Genomic DNA, 18277 nt, shown 5'->3' with positions numbered 1-18277 from the left:
GTACCTGGGTCCATGTTGGGTGAGAGGCTTGACACTGAAGGGTCGAACATGCAAACATGTCATGGCATTGTCAGCCCAGGGAGGAGGTAGCCACCACTATGCCCTTCCAATGATGCCACAGGGAGCATAACCAGGCCTTTCCTCATCTGTATCCAGATCGCAGTGGGGCAGAAAGTACTTAGGGGTAAGGGCAGGAAGATCCAGTTTGCCAAAGGTTTGGTAACATGTGGTCAAGAATCCATCTTAGGGAGGTAGTTGGAGATGGACCCGCGTATGATTTGATGTTCTAAATCCAGGGCATATGCCCCCTTATACCATCAGACTTCAATTCAACACAAATTCAAAGATAAATTATAAGGATTTCAAGAAGGCAAAGACAGAGGATTAATCCCTAAGCCCAAGAACTTCCCTGACTATACAGTAGTTAGGACTCCATGCTTCCACTATTGGGGCTGAGGGGTTGATCCCTGGTCAGGGAACTAAGATCCCACATGGTACGTGGCACTGCCAAAAACAAACAAATAACCCCCAAGAACAGAGCCCTCTTGAGTGTGGGTGCTGTATGATTGCGTTGTTCACATGCCCACAAAGCAGGTTCTGCTGGAAGTGGCAGGGCAGGAAATACAACTTGGGTCTTTCAAGTGATCATCAATTCTTGCTAGCTAGATGGTTGAGTCTTATCATGTGCCAAGCACATTGAGTATATTCACTCATTTAATCTTCACAACCAGTTTATTCATGGAAATACTATTTATCACATCCATTTTCCAAATAAGGAAACTTCCAAATGTTACACAATTTAAAAGTGGCTGAACTTGAACTTGGAGAAGAGTCTCTATTCTTAGCCAATAGGATATATTGCCCAAGAAATCTAAAATTACTTTACTCAACTGCTGAGGAATTTTAATACTGAGCATCCGTATTCTTGATTTTAGGAAAATTCATCAGGATTTGTATCTTATTCCATTTAGTGACATTTAAAAGTTCATCTTTACAAGATATATAGTTTCTTCCAAATCCTTGTTGCTGTCCACATGGAACTAGATAATTATTGAACTGTATGTTTTTGGTTCCTTCTTTCTGTGGAAGAATCAGAAAGACTAAGCACTGTCTTATCACCATTCCTCCAAGTCTTGTTCAGCATGGTTTTGATTCCTGGAGAGCCGGCACTTTACCAGTCCTCAGAGCAGAATTGAGACACAGCATTATTACTGTTATTTTTAATTAAGGACTAGGATCCTGAGTTTAAAAACTTAGGTGCAATGAGGAAGAGCTTTATAATTCCAAAATCCAAAGCTGCTGGGTGAGAGCATTTAGTTTTGGGAAAAAGGATCCAGGATTTGCATTCTTTTCTCATGGCACCCTATAGATATGCAGAAGTCTAGAAGGCAGTGGGTTTCTTGGTACTCAAATTTAGCTAAGAACTCCCTATGGCCAACTTTGGGCAGACAGTAATAGAGAACTCTGTAGTTGTAGAAAAAATGATGTAGTCTTTGACACTGAGCATTCAAGGTGACTAGTAAGGACTTCCCTGGGGGTTCAGAGGATAAAGCATCTGTCTACAATGCGGAAGACCTGGGTTTGATCCCTGGGTCAGGAAGATCTGGTGGAGAAGGAAATGGCAATCCACTCTAGTACTATTGCCTGGAAAATCCCATGGACAGGGGAGCCTGGTAGGCTACAGTCCATGGGGTCACAGAGAGTCGGACACTACTGAGTGACTTCAGCCTCAGCCTCAGTATGGACTGAAGACCAGGATGTTTGTCCTGAATGTTCCAGATGGTGTTAGGCTTTCAGGGGTGAGGGAGAGAGCCCCAACCCGAGACTTGGGTGAGGGAGACAGCCCCAACCCGAGACTGAGGTGGGATGTAGGCTCAGAGGAGATTAAATGATTGTATAGAAATTAAAAGTATAGTATTGCTTTATACCCCAAGTTTTTGCACCCATTAAAAACCTGAGGCTCAGAAAGATATTAGACTTCGACAGAAGTCATTCACCCTGGAGGTGGAAGTGATAAATTCCTATCAGAGGCTGGTGGAGTTCAAAGACTAAGTTCTTTCTTCTGTTACAAAAAGAAAGACAAAATGAAAATAAAGAGAAGAAAAATCTTTTTGGTGGTAGAGACTGAAAGTCAGAGAAAGACCCATGTGAAGGACTTAGTAGGATGTTTTTAGGGAGGGAAGCTGAAGTTTGTTGATTGACTCAGCATTTCTAGCCTCTTATACTGTCCCCAAGATGCCATCTCTGACTGATTGACCTTATACATGTCAACCTATCCTCCACCTATATTGTGTGCAGATCCTTCAAAAACTCTAATTTTTTTAATATAAATTTATTTATTTTAATTGGAGGCTAATTACTTTACAATATTGTATTGGTTTTGCCACACATCAACATGAATTCGCCATGGGTGTACACGTGTTCCCCATCCTGAACCCCCTCCCACCTCCCTCCCCATCCCATCCCTCTGGGTCATCCCAGTGCACCAGCCTTGAGCATCCTGTATCGTGCATCGAACCTGTACTGGCGATTCATTTCACATATGATATTATACATGTTTCAATGCCATTCTCCCAAATCATCCCACCCTCGCCCTCTCCCACAGAGTCCAAAAGACTGTTCTATACATCTGTGTCTATTTCTAATTTCTTACACTGAAAAATATGAATGTATGTACTTCTTACATGTAATGTTAACAAAGGAATAAGCAGAAATTCAGCTTGCCCCAGCCATTTAATCTTGATCCAATTCAGCCTAGTTGCAATCCAATCTAAGTGCCTAAATGATGCCCTTACAGGCACAAGGCAAAACTTACTTGAAAACAACTTGAAAAATTAAGAAAACCTTACATGTCGGATAGTAATAACTTCCTTCCTCAAGTCATTTCAATAATTCTTAAAGAGCAGATATCCTGCAACTCAAAAAGCCCATATATAAAATAGTAAGCCCTTCCCAAGTGACGAAGAAATGTGCATGTAAAAGAACCTTATGCAATTATGTTCAGGGAATATTAAAACTTAATTAACGTATTGGTGATTTCAATAATAAAATGCCCAATGTTTTCTAAGAACAAGTGGGAAGCATTAAACCAATGGTTAGATTTATGGTTGAATAAATCAAGCACGTTGTCAAATTCATCAGGGAAATCTCTCCAGCTATATGTGTCCTTGGCTCTATAGTACTCCCTCCCAGAATGCCAGAAAATTCTGTCTGTGATGCTCTGCATTCATGAATTTTGACTATTGCAATACATTTAAATTATAGATGGGACATTTTCTGGTGAGCTGTGAGCCTGGAATGTGACCCAAGGTACAGAATCCCTGGGTTTGCCTAATCTAATCACTTGTGTATATCTGTGCATGGGCCTCAGGATATAAGACTAGAGATGCAGTGGGGATACGGAGGCTGGGATGCTGGGTTTAGAAGAGGAGAGAAGCAGCTGCATCGAAACATATAAAAAACAAAGAGCCAAAAAAAAAAAAAGATTTTTTTCTTATGAATATATTTAACGTGTTAAGCAGATTCTGGCAATTTCCTGATGATTCCAAAAGAAGCCTGAGCTGAGATTTTCACAGAGAGTGTTCCAGGCTCTGAATCGTGTACCTTGTGTATTGAATCACATCTGCTACAGAGAGGAAGCAATGAATAATTAACTCGGCCTCCACATCACCGCCATAGATTACAGTCATCTTGACTGCTGGACTGCCTTGCACAACATAAACCATTTAGAAAACTCAGTTACTCTCTTTCCTTTTAAATTTGTCTTGCTATCACTTACCATTGTAGAGGGTAAATCTTCCTCTAGTTTTAATTAAAGCGTTTAAAATAATTTACATTGAAATCATATGTGCTTGGGTCTGTCAGAATTGATGCTTTAATAACATGCCATCCCTTTCTCCATTGCCCTGAAATCTGTTAAAATTACCACTAATCTAATTGGGAACAAAGTTGTCAAATGCATGCAGCTCTGACAGTTTGTCTTTCTGCAAACTGCCGACAGATTGCAAGTTACGCATGTGTTGAGCAGATGGGTAAGTTAAAAGGAACACCACAAAAAAAAAAAAAAAAGCAATTTATTAAATCACCTGGAACCAGCAGCTCCAGTCCAAAAATAGTGAGAATGAAATATAGCAGGAGCCGGGAGAGCTGGCACTAGAATATACCAGAAGGTACCGGTTACAAAACAAGATAAACATTTGGAGATGCCTCAGCTGTGTTACAGAATAATGAGGAGTTATTTAACCCGATATAGATTACCAGCCAAAATTAATTTAGGGTGCAGCTTTTTTGGAAAATGGTTTCCAAAGTGATTGCCTTAACCCTTTAATGTCTTCTCATTATCATGGGAAGACAGGCACATTTTCCTTCTCTCATTCTTGTAGGCATCAATTCACAGCCACATGCAAAGATGAACCCACACTTTTGTATACACCACACACTGGCATACATATACACATACATCCAAACATATGCATATGCACATCTATACAACCATATACTAAAGTGTAAGTGCATACACGTGCATACATGTGATCTTGTGTGTGTATATGTGTACATGCCTATGAGATATATGTGTACATGTACATCAGACTCAACCCTGCCATCTGTGTATCACGTGTCTGTCTGTCTACTCTATCAATCTATCTACTCTGCCAGTCTATCTACTCTATCTGTCTATCTACCATTTAGAGTTATGTCCACGAGAGACTGCTTGTGTTACATTTTCTGAAGCAAGGTTCTGAGTAAGCCATGCATGCCTGGGTTATCCAGCCTATAGCTACTCTTACCGTAACTGCTTTCATGTGTTCTATGGGGAAACTATCCAGGCAGGAGATTGGGAAGCTCTTTTGTAAGCATGGGGGAGCTTTTTATGGGCGAGGAGGGAGTGGAGCCTAATGTCCTCTTTTCAGTGGGGCTTCATACAACTACTCCATACTATACTTTGGCCACCTGATGCAAAGAACTGACTCATCGGAAAAGACCCTGAGGCAGGGAAAGATTGAAGGCGGGAGGAGAAGGGGAAGGCAGATGATGAGATGGTTGAATGGCATTACCAGCTCGATGGACATCAGTTTGAGTAAGCTCCAGGAGTTGGTGATGGACAGGGAAACCTGGTGTGCTGCAGTCCATGGGGTTGCAAAGAGTTGGACGTGACTGAGCGACTGAACTGAACTGATACAGCTACTCTGTGTGATCAGAACTTTCCAGAAGTGTTTGTTGAAGATGTAGATGACTTAGTAACCATCACATAAAGAGGACACGTTTTAACAAATATTTGTCTCATTTAGGCAACTGGGGCCTGTACAAAAGCATCAGTTCAGTTTTTAAAAGGCAGGGAATCCAAAATAAAGATACATTCTGTCTTTCTATGGTTCTTTACAGACACAGAGGCCTAGAAAATGAACTCTGTTTCTGTTCCTGGAACAGACCAATACAATTACTTTAAGAAGCGTCTCTTGCAGGAAATTTAGGTGATGTGTGATGAAGAGCCAAGAACTGTGAGTACGCCTGAGTCCCTGAGAGCAGAGAAGTGGAATTCAGAGATTAAACATTACTGTTCTGCTTGGCTTGCTCCTCTTATCCCTTGGCTTCCTAGGGATGTCTTCCACTTTCTTGCTTTGGGCAACCACATACTCTGATGACTCGCCAATCTGTATGTCTAGTCTTGGTTTTTTCACTTGGAGTCAGAATCCTATATTAAAATATCTGTGGCAAATCACTACACGAACATTTTTCAGTTCTCTCAGACTCCATGGATTTAAACTTGAATTCCTCAATTTCCCCTCAAATTCACTTTTTTTCCTACATTCACTATGTTTGTTATTCACACCATTTTACTCTTTATCGTCCAAGCTAGAAACCTAAGAGTCACGCTAAAGTCATCATTTTTCTTCACCAGCTGTTGACAGTCACTAAGTCTCACAAATTTTGAACATCCTAATGTTCTTTAAATTTCTGCTTTCCACTCTGTCACATCTATAACATCTCCATGTTGGACTCTCCTCATTTGTTACATGCATATGAGCATAGTTTTTCCTTTCTCCTCCGAATCATTTTCCATGTAATTGCTATGGTGACACCTAAAATTCAGATCAGACCTTGTTACTTTTCTCCTTGCTATGCTGGACATTCTGTTTGCCCCACCAGATCTGTTCTCTACCCTTCTCCATATTGCTGGAGGTTGACACAGAGATTGACTATTTCTCTCCCAAAGGCCACAGATCATGTTGAGTGATCTCCTTTGCCTACGGCTTCAGCTGGAGCCCTCTTCAGGACCTGGGAAGGCCTTCCATCTCTGTCCTTTAAAGCCTGGAGTGCTGTTTTTTCCTCTATTGCTAACCCCAGGATGCTTTCCCCAACCCCCTTAGTTCCTCTTTAACCCTACAAATAGTCCCCTCACTTTCCTCAATTTCATCTTTACAGGTACCATCTAATTCCTCCTGGGGTCCCAACAGATACAATCACCCATTGCCAACAAAATAAAAATTTCAAGTTCATAACATGACCAACAAGTTGCTTTAGAATCTAGTCCTTGATAATTTCTGCACTCTCGTGACCTTGTAGTTATATACCTTGGCTCCCTGAACACCCTGTACTGTTCCACACTTCTGTGCCTCTGCTCTTGCCCTTTCCCTTGTATGAAATGTCCACTCAGCCCCAAACACTGTCCCACATCTATGATCTCTGTCTCTTGCTTGTTTTTCCTTAAAGATTCAACACAGGTATCACCTCCTCCAGAAAGTCTTCCGTGGGCCTTAATGTTCCCATCCCCAACTGTGGTCAAAAGGTTTTATGGACTCACAATGAATACTACATATAAGTTGCTTGCTAAGGATATTTGTTAATCTATTTAACCCCATTTTTTCCAAAGTCACTTAGCCCACTAAATTAACTTTTAGATCTTTTTTTCTTCCTTCCTGCTTTCCTTCTTTTCTTCTTCCTTCCTTTTCTCTTTATTGCTTCTTCCTCTCTCTCTCTGCCTTATATTTTCCCCTTTCTTCCTTTCTTTTTTCTTTCCCTTCCTCTTTTTCTTTCTCCCAATGGTTTATTAGATTATCTCATTTAATTTTGACAATGATTTTATAAGGTAGGTCCTATTATTATGACCTTTATTTAACTGAAGGAAATGAAAATTAAGGAAATTGAATGTTCTTCAATGGCAAATCAGCTAGCATGTAAAGGAGCCAAGATGTCAATGTAAAATCTTCAAGCTCTATCCTTAATGATAATATTAAAAGCAGAATTTGGCTATGTATGTCTTCCCAGATGGCACTAGTGGTAAAGAACCTACCTGCCTGCCAATGCAAGAGATTTAAGGGATGCAGGTTTGATCCCTGGGTGGAGAAGATCCCCTGGAGGAGGAAATGGCAACCCATTCCAGTATTCTTGCCTGGAGAATCCCATGCACAGAGGAGCCTGGTGGGCTATAGTCCATAGGCTTGCAAAGAGTCAGACACAACAGAAGCAACTTAGCATGCAGGCATTTCTTATAGCATATGTGCGAGTAAGTATGTGTAATCCTCACATATAAATAGTAATAACCATATAAGAATTTCTCAAAAGTAAAGAGCCAGGTAGTATGGTTTATTTATTAGACTAAGCTTAGTATTCTGCTTGCCAGCCAGGGTTATATTCATGAGCCCTCAGTGTGATATTTAAGATATAACAGATTAATAATACTTGCTCAGTAGTTCAGTTTTCAATATGACACTTTCTCACATACAACTTGGGAGTAAAAGAAATATTAAGGTCCCCAGTATAAGTATAGAAAAATCCAGAAATAGTAACCACATATTTTTCAAGAAGACTCAACATATTTTGAACAGTGTAGTTCTAGGCAGGAAACTTCAGTTTCCACGGAGAGAAAGGTGAATTCACAGGTAGGAAAATGTAGCTCTTCTGAGACCTTTAAGGACAAAGATTACCCATTATCATTAAGATTGTCATCATCAACTAAAGAGACAATTTTCTAGCGAATGTAGAGGGTGGTAAAGAAGAAAGTGAAACCTAATTAGCAAGTCACATTTATGGTTTAAATCTTCAGTACCTTGATAGGTGTTTTGTCCACACATTATTATCTACTAATGTTTTAACAACCAAGTAAGGTTAACAGGAAGAACTCCTTGAGTGAACTGAAATGCAACATGCAATTGTAAGACTTGATTATGTTATCCATTAGGGTGAAAGTGAAGTCACTTAGTCGTGTCCGACTCTTTGTGATCCCATGGACTGTAGCCTACCTGGCTCCTCCCTCCATGGGATTCTCCAGGCAAGAGTACTGGAATGGGTTGCCATTTCCTTCTTCAGGGGATCTTCCCAACCTAGGGATTGAACCCAGGTCTCCTGCATTCCAGGCAGACGCTTTAACCTCTGAGCGACCAGGGAAGCCCATCCATTAGGGTAATATGCAGTTAAAATATTAAGATAGCTATAGCTATATTAAAGCTATCTTGTCACTCACATGCCCACTTGGATGTGGAATTCCTATATTTCCTAAGCAAGAGTATAGATTCAGAATCATAAAGGAAGCATTTTATATTTTTTTTAATGTTTATTTACTTGTTCATTTGGATGTGCCAGGTCTTAGTTGTGGCACATGGGATCTTTGGTCTTTGTCGTGGCATGGGAGATCTTTAGTCGTGGCATTATAGGAGCTTAGGTTGTGGCATGCGGACTCTTAGTTGTAGTATGATAACTCCTAGTTACAGCACTTGGGATCTAGTTCCTTGAACAGGGATTGAATCTGGGGTCCCCTGTATTGGGAGCATGGGATCTTAGCCACTGGACCACCAGGTAAATCCCCCAGGAAAGCATTTTCAGTTCAGTTCAGTTCAGTCACTCAGTCTTGTCTAACTCTTTGCGACCCCATGGACTACAGCATTCCAGGCTTCCCTGTCCATCACCAACTCCCAGAGAATGCTCAAGCATTCTCTATGACATCATCAAGTCAGTGATGCCATCTAATCATCTTATCCTTTGTCATCCCTTTCTCCTCCTGCCTTCAATCTTTCCCAGCATCAGGGTCTTTTCCGATGAGTCAGGTTTTTGTATCAGGTGACCGAAGTATTGGAGTTTCAACCTCAGCATCAGTCCTTACAATGAATATTCAGGGCTGATTTCCTTTAGGATTGACTGGTTGGATCTCCTTGCAGTCCAAGAGACTCTCAAGATTCTTCTCCAACACCACAGTTCAAAAGCCTCAATTCTTCAGTGCTCAGCTTTCTTTATAGTCCAGCTCTCACATCCACTCATGACTACTAGAAAAACATAGCTTTGACTAGATGGACCTTTTTTTTTTTTGTCGGCGAAGTAATGTCTTGGCTTTTAATATGCTGTCTAGATTGGTCATAGCTTTTCTTCCAAGGAGCAAGGAAAGCATTTTTAAAAGACACAAATCTGAAGTTAACAGCAGAAGATTCTGATTCAATAGTTCTGAAATGAGCACTAGCTTTTACTTACTGGAAAATCTCCTTAGGTGACTCTTACCTACAGTAATCTAAAGGGATGGGCTGGGTTATGCTGCAGTAACAGAAATTCCCACCGAAATCTCAGTGGCTTTACATTATTATGAAAGTGTATGGCTTGCTCATGCCGCATGGAAAGTGTAGGTCAGCAGGGATATTAATCACCCAGTCATGCAGGGATCCACACTAACTGAAAGTTCATCTAGATAAGTCCTATTATGGACCATAACAGAAGTGAAAAGGGAAGGGATAAATCACGCTCTTAAAGGTTCTGCATGAAAATAACACTTCTCACGTTCCATGGCTGATGCAAGTCAAACATCTACATTTAACTTCAAAGTAGTGAAAGATTGTATTCTTCCATGTGCCTGGAATGGGAGAGATCTGGAAATATTTGTGAACAATGTTAATGGATGCCCAAATCTCTGATTAAGAATGATTGATTAAGTTTAGTCTCTTTAGTTTATAAGAAAAAAAAAAAGAGAAATTAAGTGAATTTCCAAAATTATACAGTTGATAGGCCTTGAATTAACATAATGGTCTCCTTGCTGCAACTATTTTCTTAAAGTATCCCAACTAATGTAACCTACTTCTCTTGCCACACATTCTTTTCTTCTTTCCTTCCTTTTGTCAGAAATGTTCAAATTTGAAAAAAAAAAAAAAATTTCTTCCCTTAACTTAGGGAAGTAAAAGAAAACTTCTTTCCTAGCATAACTTAGGGTTTGTAATTTATTTGATGGCCATTTTAAATAAGATGTTTTTAACCCCACTTAGAAACAGTCCACTTTTATGATTTATTACAACTTTCTTTCTCTGGTTAATTAAACTCATTTCTTAGGAAATGACTCATGGCTAATCACGCTAAGAATAAAATTAGTTATATTGCCCTCTTTGTTATAAAATGAGTGTAAATAACCTTTAAGGCAATTTTTCTAAAATCAAAAAAGCATGTAATAGTTCCCAATTCAGCAACATTATGTAAAATAGCAGACTCTTGGGGAGTAGTAAATCCAGATGCTGTCCTATTATTTCATGAAACAGGGCAGAAATTTACATTCTTTTATTATTAAACCAAACTCTATCAATTGACTCTCTTTGTGGAAATACTCTCTTTTAGAGGGTTAAAGTATCATTAAAACATTCCTAGACTAAAACCTGTTGTATGGTTTCTTCGCCCACTGGAGAGATATAAAACCATTATGTTTAAGTATCATAATAGCTAACATATGCTCATTCTTAGAAATGACACCACCATCTGGGTTAAGGTCCGCTGGTGATTTCAAATGATACTCCAGATTTCTTCAGGTAGAGAGAAGCCAAATTGTTCCAACTTTAACTACCTTGTTGTACTAATGAAAAACAATAAAAGGTTACACTTATGTTTGCCCTACTTACTGGAGATCAAATACTGATTTATTGATAAATTATATTATTATCATAGTAGCTGGAATGCAGAAGAAAAGCCAGATAGATGCTTGTGTTGAGAAAGTGAGTTGGGGCTCAAACTCATCTCTCAAAATTACTCATTTCTAGCAAGGCAGATCATGGGTTTTCCTGGTTGGTAGAAGCACAGTTGTACAGTGAAAAACCCACCCCCCAAAAAAGAAAATTGTGTTCAAATCCTGACTTATTTGTTAATTGTGGAATCTTGAACACATTACTGAATCTCTCTGAACCTCAATTTTCTCAACTATAGCACAGGAATAATTTTATTGGTGGTAGTGGTAATTCTGTGACTCTGGAGTCTCTAGCAAAGTACCTCTTTCACATAGTAACAGGTAAAGAAATTATTTTTTTTTTTTTATCTTTGCCTCTATCTATTCATCTATATTTCCTTTCACATGGGCACAGAGAAGGGAATTGGCAGCCCACTCCAGTATTCTTGCTGGGAGAATTCAATGGACAGAGGAGTGTGGTGGGCTATAGTCCATAGAGTCGCAAAGAGTCCAACTTAACATAGGGATACAGGGGCACAGAGAAGCAAAAAAGGTTAGGAACAAGGATGCTGTCAGTATGCAGAAGGAGAAGCCAAACTGAAAGGATGAGAAGCAGCAGTCATCTTACACACTGTGTATCTATTCCTAGAATGGCTTTCTAATGTGGCAGAATCCCTGGACAATAGAAACATACCTCTGTAGATAAAGCAATAGCCATATCAGTTTATCTTCATGTAAACCACCTCATCTTTGGCTATCCTTCAAGGGCATTTGGTGAACTCTTATTGATAAAACCAGTTTAATCCCTTTCACTCACCAAAGCCTAACTATATGAGTGAGTGAGTAAGGGTGGGGGTGGCGGTGAGGAGGATGGAAGAGTGGAGGAAGGGAACCCTCTCACCTGACTGCTTCCTCACTGGCCCCTTGCCTATTGTCATGCACACAGCAAACCTTCTGGGCCAATCCATCTGACTGGCTGTGCAGGGAATGGGGCAGCCTGGATAATTGATGGACTCAATCTGACCAGGCACAGGTGGCACGGAGACGGCATACAGCAGCTTCTCGGGTTTGCCAGTGCCATCTGTTGCCATAAGAACATCTGTCGTCAAGGTCACCCTGTCACCCTCTGTTAAAGTTACAGGTTTGGTGAGTAGGATAATGTCACCTAAGAAGAAGGGGTATGGAGGCTGGGAGCTGGGAAGGAAGAGAAAGCAAGACCAAGATACACAAAGACAATAAGAAATCTTATGAAAGATGAATATTAATAATAGGGAGAATTACTGGATCAGAGAGTTGAAGGAAAGTACGTAGGATTTTAAAGGAGAACTTCTTTGCAAAAGGTTTGCCAAAAGAGTATTGTCATTGCTCTCTCTAGCTAAAACATGAGCTCATTTTAAAGAGTAAGAACATTTTAACCAGAGGCGTGACACGAATTTGTAAGAGAAATATGACAAGTAATCACAGTAGATTTACTTGTAAAGACAAGCACTTTTCTCTCTGCTTGCTAACTCTAAAAACCAATTTTTGATACGCACCTCTTGTATAAGTACATTTGATTAAGTGTCTGTGAGTGCATGTGTGTGAGCACGCGTGTGCATATTCACAGCATATTCAGGGAGGGAACAGTAGAAGGGGCGTTACATTTATCAAAGTATTTAACTGGCATTTGAGCTTTGCTCTGCTGTCAGGGAGAATGACCCATTTGTTAATAAAGAACAATTAAGTTAATAGACTCAAATGAGCTGATGGACAAAGTACTGTAATGAAGCAAATGCAATATTGGATTTTTAAGCAGTGAGTATTACATGGAGCTGGACCTCTAGCAGCAATGGTTCAGCTCTCCCTCCCTATGTTTGTTGCTGATGTTTTTTTAAAGCGATTTCACCCAGTGGCAAAGAAACAGCATCCCCATCTGTTTAGGAAGTGTGGCTTTACTTATTGGACCAATATTGCTGGCACTGTGGGCTTTCAGGGACTTAATGATGATCATTGAATGGTGAGATGAGAGCAGGGAGATAATCTGCTCAATTTTATGAAACGTATTCACATCTGCCCCCATCAAACCTAAACGGCAGAAGATGGAAATTAAATGGTTTTTCAGCAAAAGGGAGGGTCAGGGACAGAGTAGACAAAAGAGTAAATACCTGTACTTCTTAGCTGGGTCACCAAACACCATACAGAAGATTAAAATGGGGCTCTTGGAAAGAAGCAAAATCTTTACGGCCAACTGCAGTTCTGGTTGTTGGATGTGTGGAGGGCATGTCCAGTTCAATGTGTTCCCTGAGTCAATTGTTTAATGTTTTGGTGGTAGAAATGAGACAACTGTTTGATAGTGACTAAAAGCAGCTCTGCCTCTACTCTCTTTTCTAGTTCAGACCAGCAGGAGAATGCCTCTCTTGTTATCTCTTCCTGAGCCTCTTCTCCTAGTCTTACAACAGATAATGTTAAATATAGGTAAGAATTCAATCATAAACACCAATTTCTATGGTCTGGATTTCCAAATTATTTAGTGATATACACTTGGACCTGTATTCCAAATATAGTGAAGCATTATTTCAATTATTTGGCCTCATAAGATTCACAAAAATTAATTTTCATTATAAGTAAAGTCTTTTCAGTACCAAAGTTCTTCAAGAGCATCAAGATTTTGTTTGTGTGCTCAGTCGTGTCCAAATCTATATGACCCTATAAGTCGTATCAGTCCCCTCTGTCTATGGAATTTTCCAGGAAAGAATACTGGAGTGGGTTGCCATTTCCTACTCCAGGGGATCCTTCCAACCCTGGGATCAAACTCCTATCTCTTGCATCTCCTGCCTTGGCAGGTGAGTGCTTTACCACTGTACCCCCTGGGAAGCCTAAAGTGCTTTAACGTTATTTCATTAATTTCAAGTGGACTCTTTTATAAATTATGGTACAATGTAAAAGCAAATGGATCTGGACTGCTAAAGGGACATGTAACCCTACTAAAGTCACTTTGTTTTGGAACTGCTGCCCCATGTGCTGTGCTTTGCTTAGTCACTCAGTTGTGTCCAACTCTTTGGGACCCCATGGACTGTAGCCCGCGGGCTCCTCTGTTCATGGGGATTCTCCAGGCAGAAATACTGGAGTGGGTTACCACACCCTCCTCCAGGGGATCTTCCCAACCCAGTGATCGAACCCTGGTCTCCCACATTGCAGGTGGATTCTTTACCATCTGAGCCAATGGGGAATACCATACTACCCATCCAAATTCAGATTATTCAATGCAGCTGATTTGCATATGTATCTTGCTCCTTCTGTGCATAAAAGCAAGTCACATTCTTAGTTTTCTCATTTGACCCCAAAGTCTTAGCTCACTCTTGTCAACTCTGGGCCCTAGTTCTGTACTCTGACAGTTGTCTCTGGTGCCTCCAGACCTATTGATCTTAGGATTTCACTTTCTAGGCCTTTATCCTTTGTTAATGGGGGATGTTGGGGGAAGAAATGAGTACTGTGTTTTGTGGCATAGACTTCAAAGTTACTCTGCGCACCTGGCAACTTACCAGCTGAATGACGTCAGGAATGTTTCTTAACATTTCCAAGCCTTGGATTGCTGTCTGTAAAATGGGATTTAAAATGGTAATCAAGACAGAAATCCTCATCACCCTGATACCAAAACCAGACAAAGACAACACAAAAAGAAAACTACAGGCCTATATCACTGATGAACATAGATACAAAAATCCTGAACAAAATTTTAGCTAATAGAATTCAGCAACACATCAAAAAGCTCATACACCACGATCAAGTTGGATTTATTCCAGGGGTGCAAGGATTCTTCAATATATGTGAGTCAAACAATGTGATATATCATATTAACAAATTGAATGATAAAAACCATAGGATAATCTCAATAGATGTAAGAAAAGCCTTTGAAAAAATTTAGCACCCATTTATGATTAAAATTCTTTAAAAAATGGGCATAGAAAGAACCTACTTCAACATAGTAAAGGCCATATATGATGAGCCTACAGCAAACATTATTCCAATGGTGAGAAACTGAACGCATCCCCCTAAGATCAGGAACAAGACAGGGTGTCCACTTTTGCCAATATTATTCAACATAGTTCTGGAACTCCTAGCTACAGCAATCAGAGAAGAAAAGGAAATGAAAGGAATCCAGATTGGAAAAGAAGAAGTTAAGCTCTCACTGTTTGCAGATGACATGATACTGTACACAGAAAACCCTAAAGATAGTATCAGAAAATTATTAGAGCTAATCAGTGAATTTAGCAAAGTCGTAGGATACAAAATCAATACACAGAAATCACTTGCATTTCTATATACTAACAATGAAAAATCAGAAAGAGAAATTAAGGAATCAATCCCATTCACCATTGCACCAAAAAAAATTAAACATCTAGGAATAAACCTACCTAGAATGAGGTTCATGACATTGTACAGGAGACAGGGATCAAGACCATTCCCATAGAAAAGAAATGCAAAAAAGAAAAATGGCTGTCTGGGGAGGCTTTACAAATAGCTGTGAAAAGAAGAGAGGCAAAAGCAAAGGAGAAAAGGAAGGATATAAACATCTGAATGCAGAGTTCCAAAGAATAGCAAGAAGAGATAAGAAAGCCTTCTTCAGTGATCAATGCAAAGAAATAGAGGAAAACAATAGAATGGGAAAGACTAGGGATCTCTTCAAGAAAATCAGAGATACCAAAGGAACATTTCATGCAAAGACGAGCTCGATAAAGGACAGAAATGGTATGGACCTAACAGAAGCAGAAGACATTAAGAAGAGATGGCAAGAATACACAGAAGAACTGTACAAAAAAGATCTTCATGACCCAGATAATCATGATGGTGTGATCACTGACCTAGAGCCAGACATCCTGGAATGTGAAGTCAAGTGGGCCTTGGAGAGCATCACTATGAACAAAGCTAGTGGAGGTGATGAAATTCCAGTTGGGCTATTCCAAATCCTGAAAGATGATGCTGTGAAAGTGCTGCACTCAATATGCCAGCAAATTTGGAAAACTCAGCAGTGGCCACAGGACTGGAAAAGGTCAGTTTTCATTCCAATCCCAAAGAAAGGCAATGCCAAAGAATGCTCAAACTACTGCACAACTGCACTCATTTCACACGCTAGTAAAGTAATGCTCAAAATTCTCCAAGCCAGGCTTCAGCAATATGTGAACCGTGAACTTCCTGATGTTCAAGCTGGTTTTAGAAAAGGCAGAGGAACCAGAGATCAAATTGCCAACATCCGCTGGATCATAGAAAAAGCAAGAGAGTTCCAGAAAAACATCTATTTCTGCTATTGACTATGCCAAAGCCTTTGACTGTGTGAATCACAATAAACTGTGGAAAATTCTGAAAGAGATGGGAATACCAGACCACCTGATCTGCCTCTTGAGAAATTTGTATGCAGGTCAGGAAGCAACAGTTAGAACTGGACATGGAGCAACAGATTGGTTCCAAATAGGAAAAGGAGTACGTCAAGGCTGTATATTGTCACCCTGCTTATTTAAATTATATGCAGAGTACATCATGAGAAACGCTGGACTGGAAGAAACACAAACTGGAATCAAGATTGCTGGGAGAAATATCAATAACCTCAGATATGCAGATGACACCACCCTTACGGCAGAAAGTGAAGAGGAAATAAAAAGCCTCTTGATGAAAGTGAAAGAGGAGAGTGAAAAAGTTGGCTTAAAGCTCAACATTCAGAAAATGAAGATCATGGCATCCGGTCCCATCACTTCATGGCAAATAGATGGGGAAACAGTGGAAACAGTGTCAGACTTTATTTTTCTGGGCTCCAAAATCACTACAGATGGTGACTGCAGCCATGAAATTAAAAGACGCTTACTCCTTGGAAGGAAAGTTTTGACCAACCTAGATAGCATATTCAAAAGCAGAGACATTACTTTGCCAACAAAGGTTCGTCTAGTCAAGGCTATGGTTTTTCCTGTGGTCATGTATGGATGTGAGAGTTGGACTGTGAAGAAAGCTGAGCGCCGAAGAATTGATGCCTTTGAACTGTGGTGTTGGAGAAAACTCTTGAAAGTCCCTTGGACTGCAAGGAGATCCAACCAGTCCGTTCTGAAGGAGATCAGCCCTGGGATTTCTTTGGAAGGAATGATGCTAAAGCTGAAACTCCAGTACTTTGGCCACCTCATGGGAAGAGTTGACTCATTGGAAAAGACTCTGATGCTGGGGGGCTTTGGGGGCAGAAGGAGAAGGGGACAACAGAGGATGAGATGGCTGGATGGCATCACTGACTCGATGGACGTGAGTTTGGGTGAACTCCGGGAGTTGGTGATGGACAGGGAGGCCTCGCGTGCTGTGATTCATGGGGTCACAAAGAGTCGGACACGACTGAGCGACTGAACTGAACTGAACTGGGCTCCTTCTTTCCTATATCAACCAGCCTCGGCATGTGTGTGTCTTCAAATGTTTGTGTCAGTCAGATGTTTGTCTGTTCCTTTTTGCCATCTTCCTTCTGTCTTTTAATTTGCTTCTTCCAGTGTGCTGTCAAATGAGACATTAAATAATGTGAATTGTTAGTTGTATGTGCAAACTGAGAGTAATGTCCTCCTGTGAATGAGGACATCAAGATTTACCCTTAGCAAAACACTTGCATGAATATTGCTAATTGACTGTATATTAGCTTTATTTAAGGGACTTATTTCTCTAAAGAGGGGGCAAGCTGACAAATATTTAGTTGGGTCTGAGCGAGCCCTAATTTGTAGAATTTGTTGATTTCTGTGGTGTAAATAATCCCACTGTAGCTGTCATTGTGGGGTGAACATATACTTTGTTGCACATGGCGTTGGGATGAGACGGGCACGAACTATCCCCACCCAACCACATGACGGTGTTGAAGGGACTGTCACCTGAGAGCTTTGTGTAACCTATTACTCTGCTGGCATTAGCAGTCATTTCAGATATGTGGGACCTCAGAAAGACCGTAGCTTGTACAGAGATTTGCTTCTTTAAAAAACAATGTATTTGTTTATGACTGTGCTAGATCTTCGTTGCTGCACAGGGTTTTCTCTGGTTGTGGTGAGTGGGGGCTCTACTTTGCAGTACATGTAGACTCAGTGGTTGTGGATCCTGGACTCTAGAGCAAAAGCTCCATAATTGTGGCCCGCAGGCTTAGCTGCATCTCTGCATGCAGGCTCTTCCCAGACCAGGGATTGAACATGTGTCGCTTGCATTGGCAGGTGGATTCTTTACCACTGAGCTACCAGGGAAACCTGAGGTTTGTTTCTTTTTAAATTTATTGATAGCTAATACTTACTAGACACTATACTACACACTTAATGTGAATTAGCTCATCCAAACATGTAATAATCCTCTGAAATGGGAACTGGGATTAGTCACATTTTGAAATTGGGATTTAGAATG

This window comes from Bos javanicus, chromosome 3, assembly GCF_032452875.1.
Source record: "Bos javanicus breed banteng chromosome 3, ARS-OSU_banteng_1.0, whole genome shotgun sequence".
Lineage (NCBI taxonomy): Eukaryota > Metazoa > Chordata > Mammalia > Artiodactyla > Bovidae > Bos > Bos javanicus.
This window is presented reverse-complemented; position numbering follows the sequence as displayed.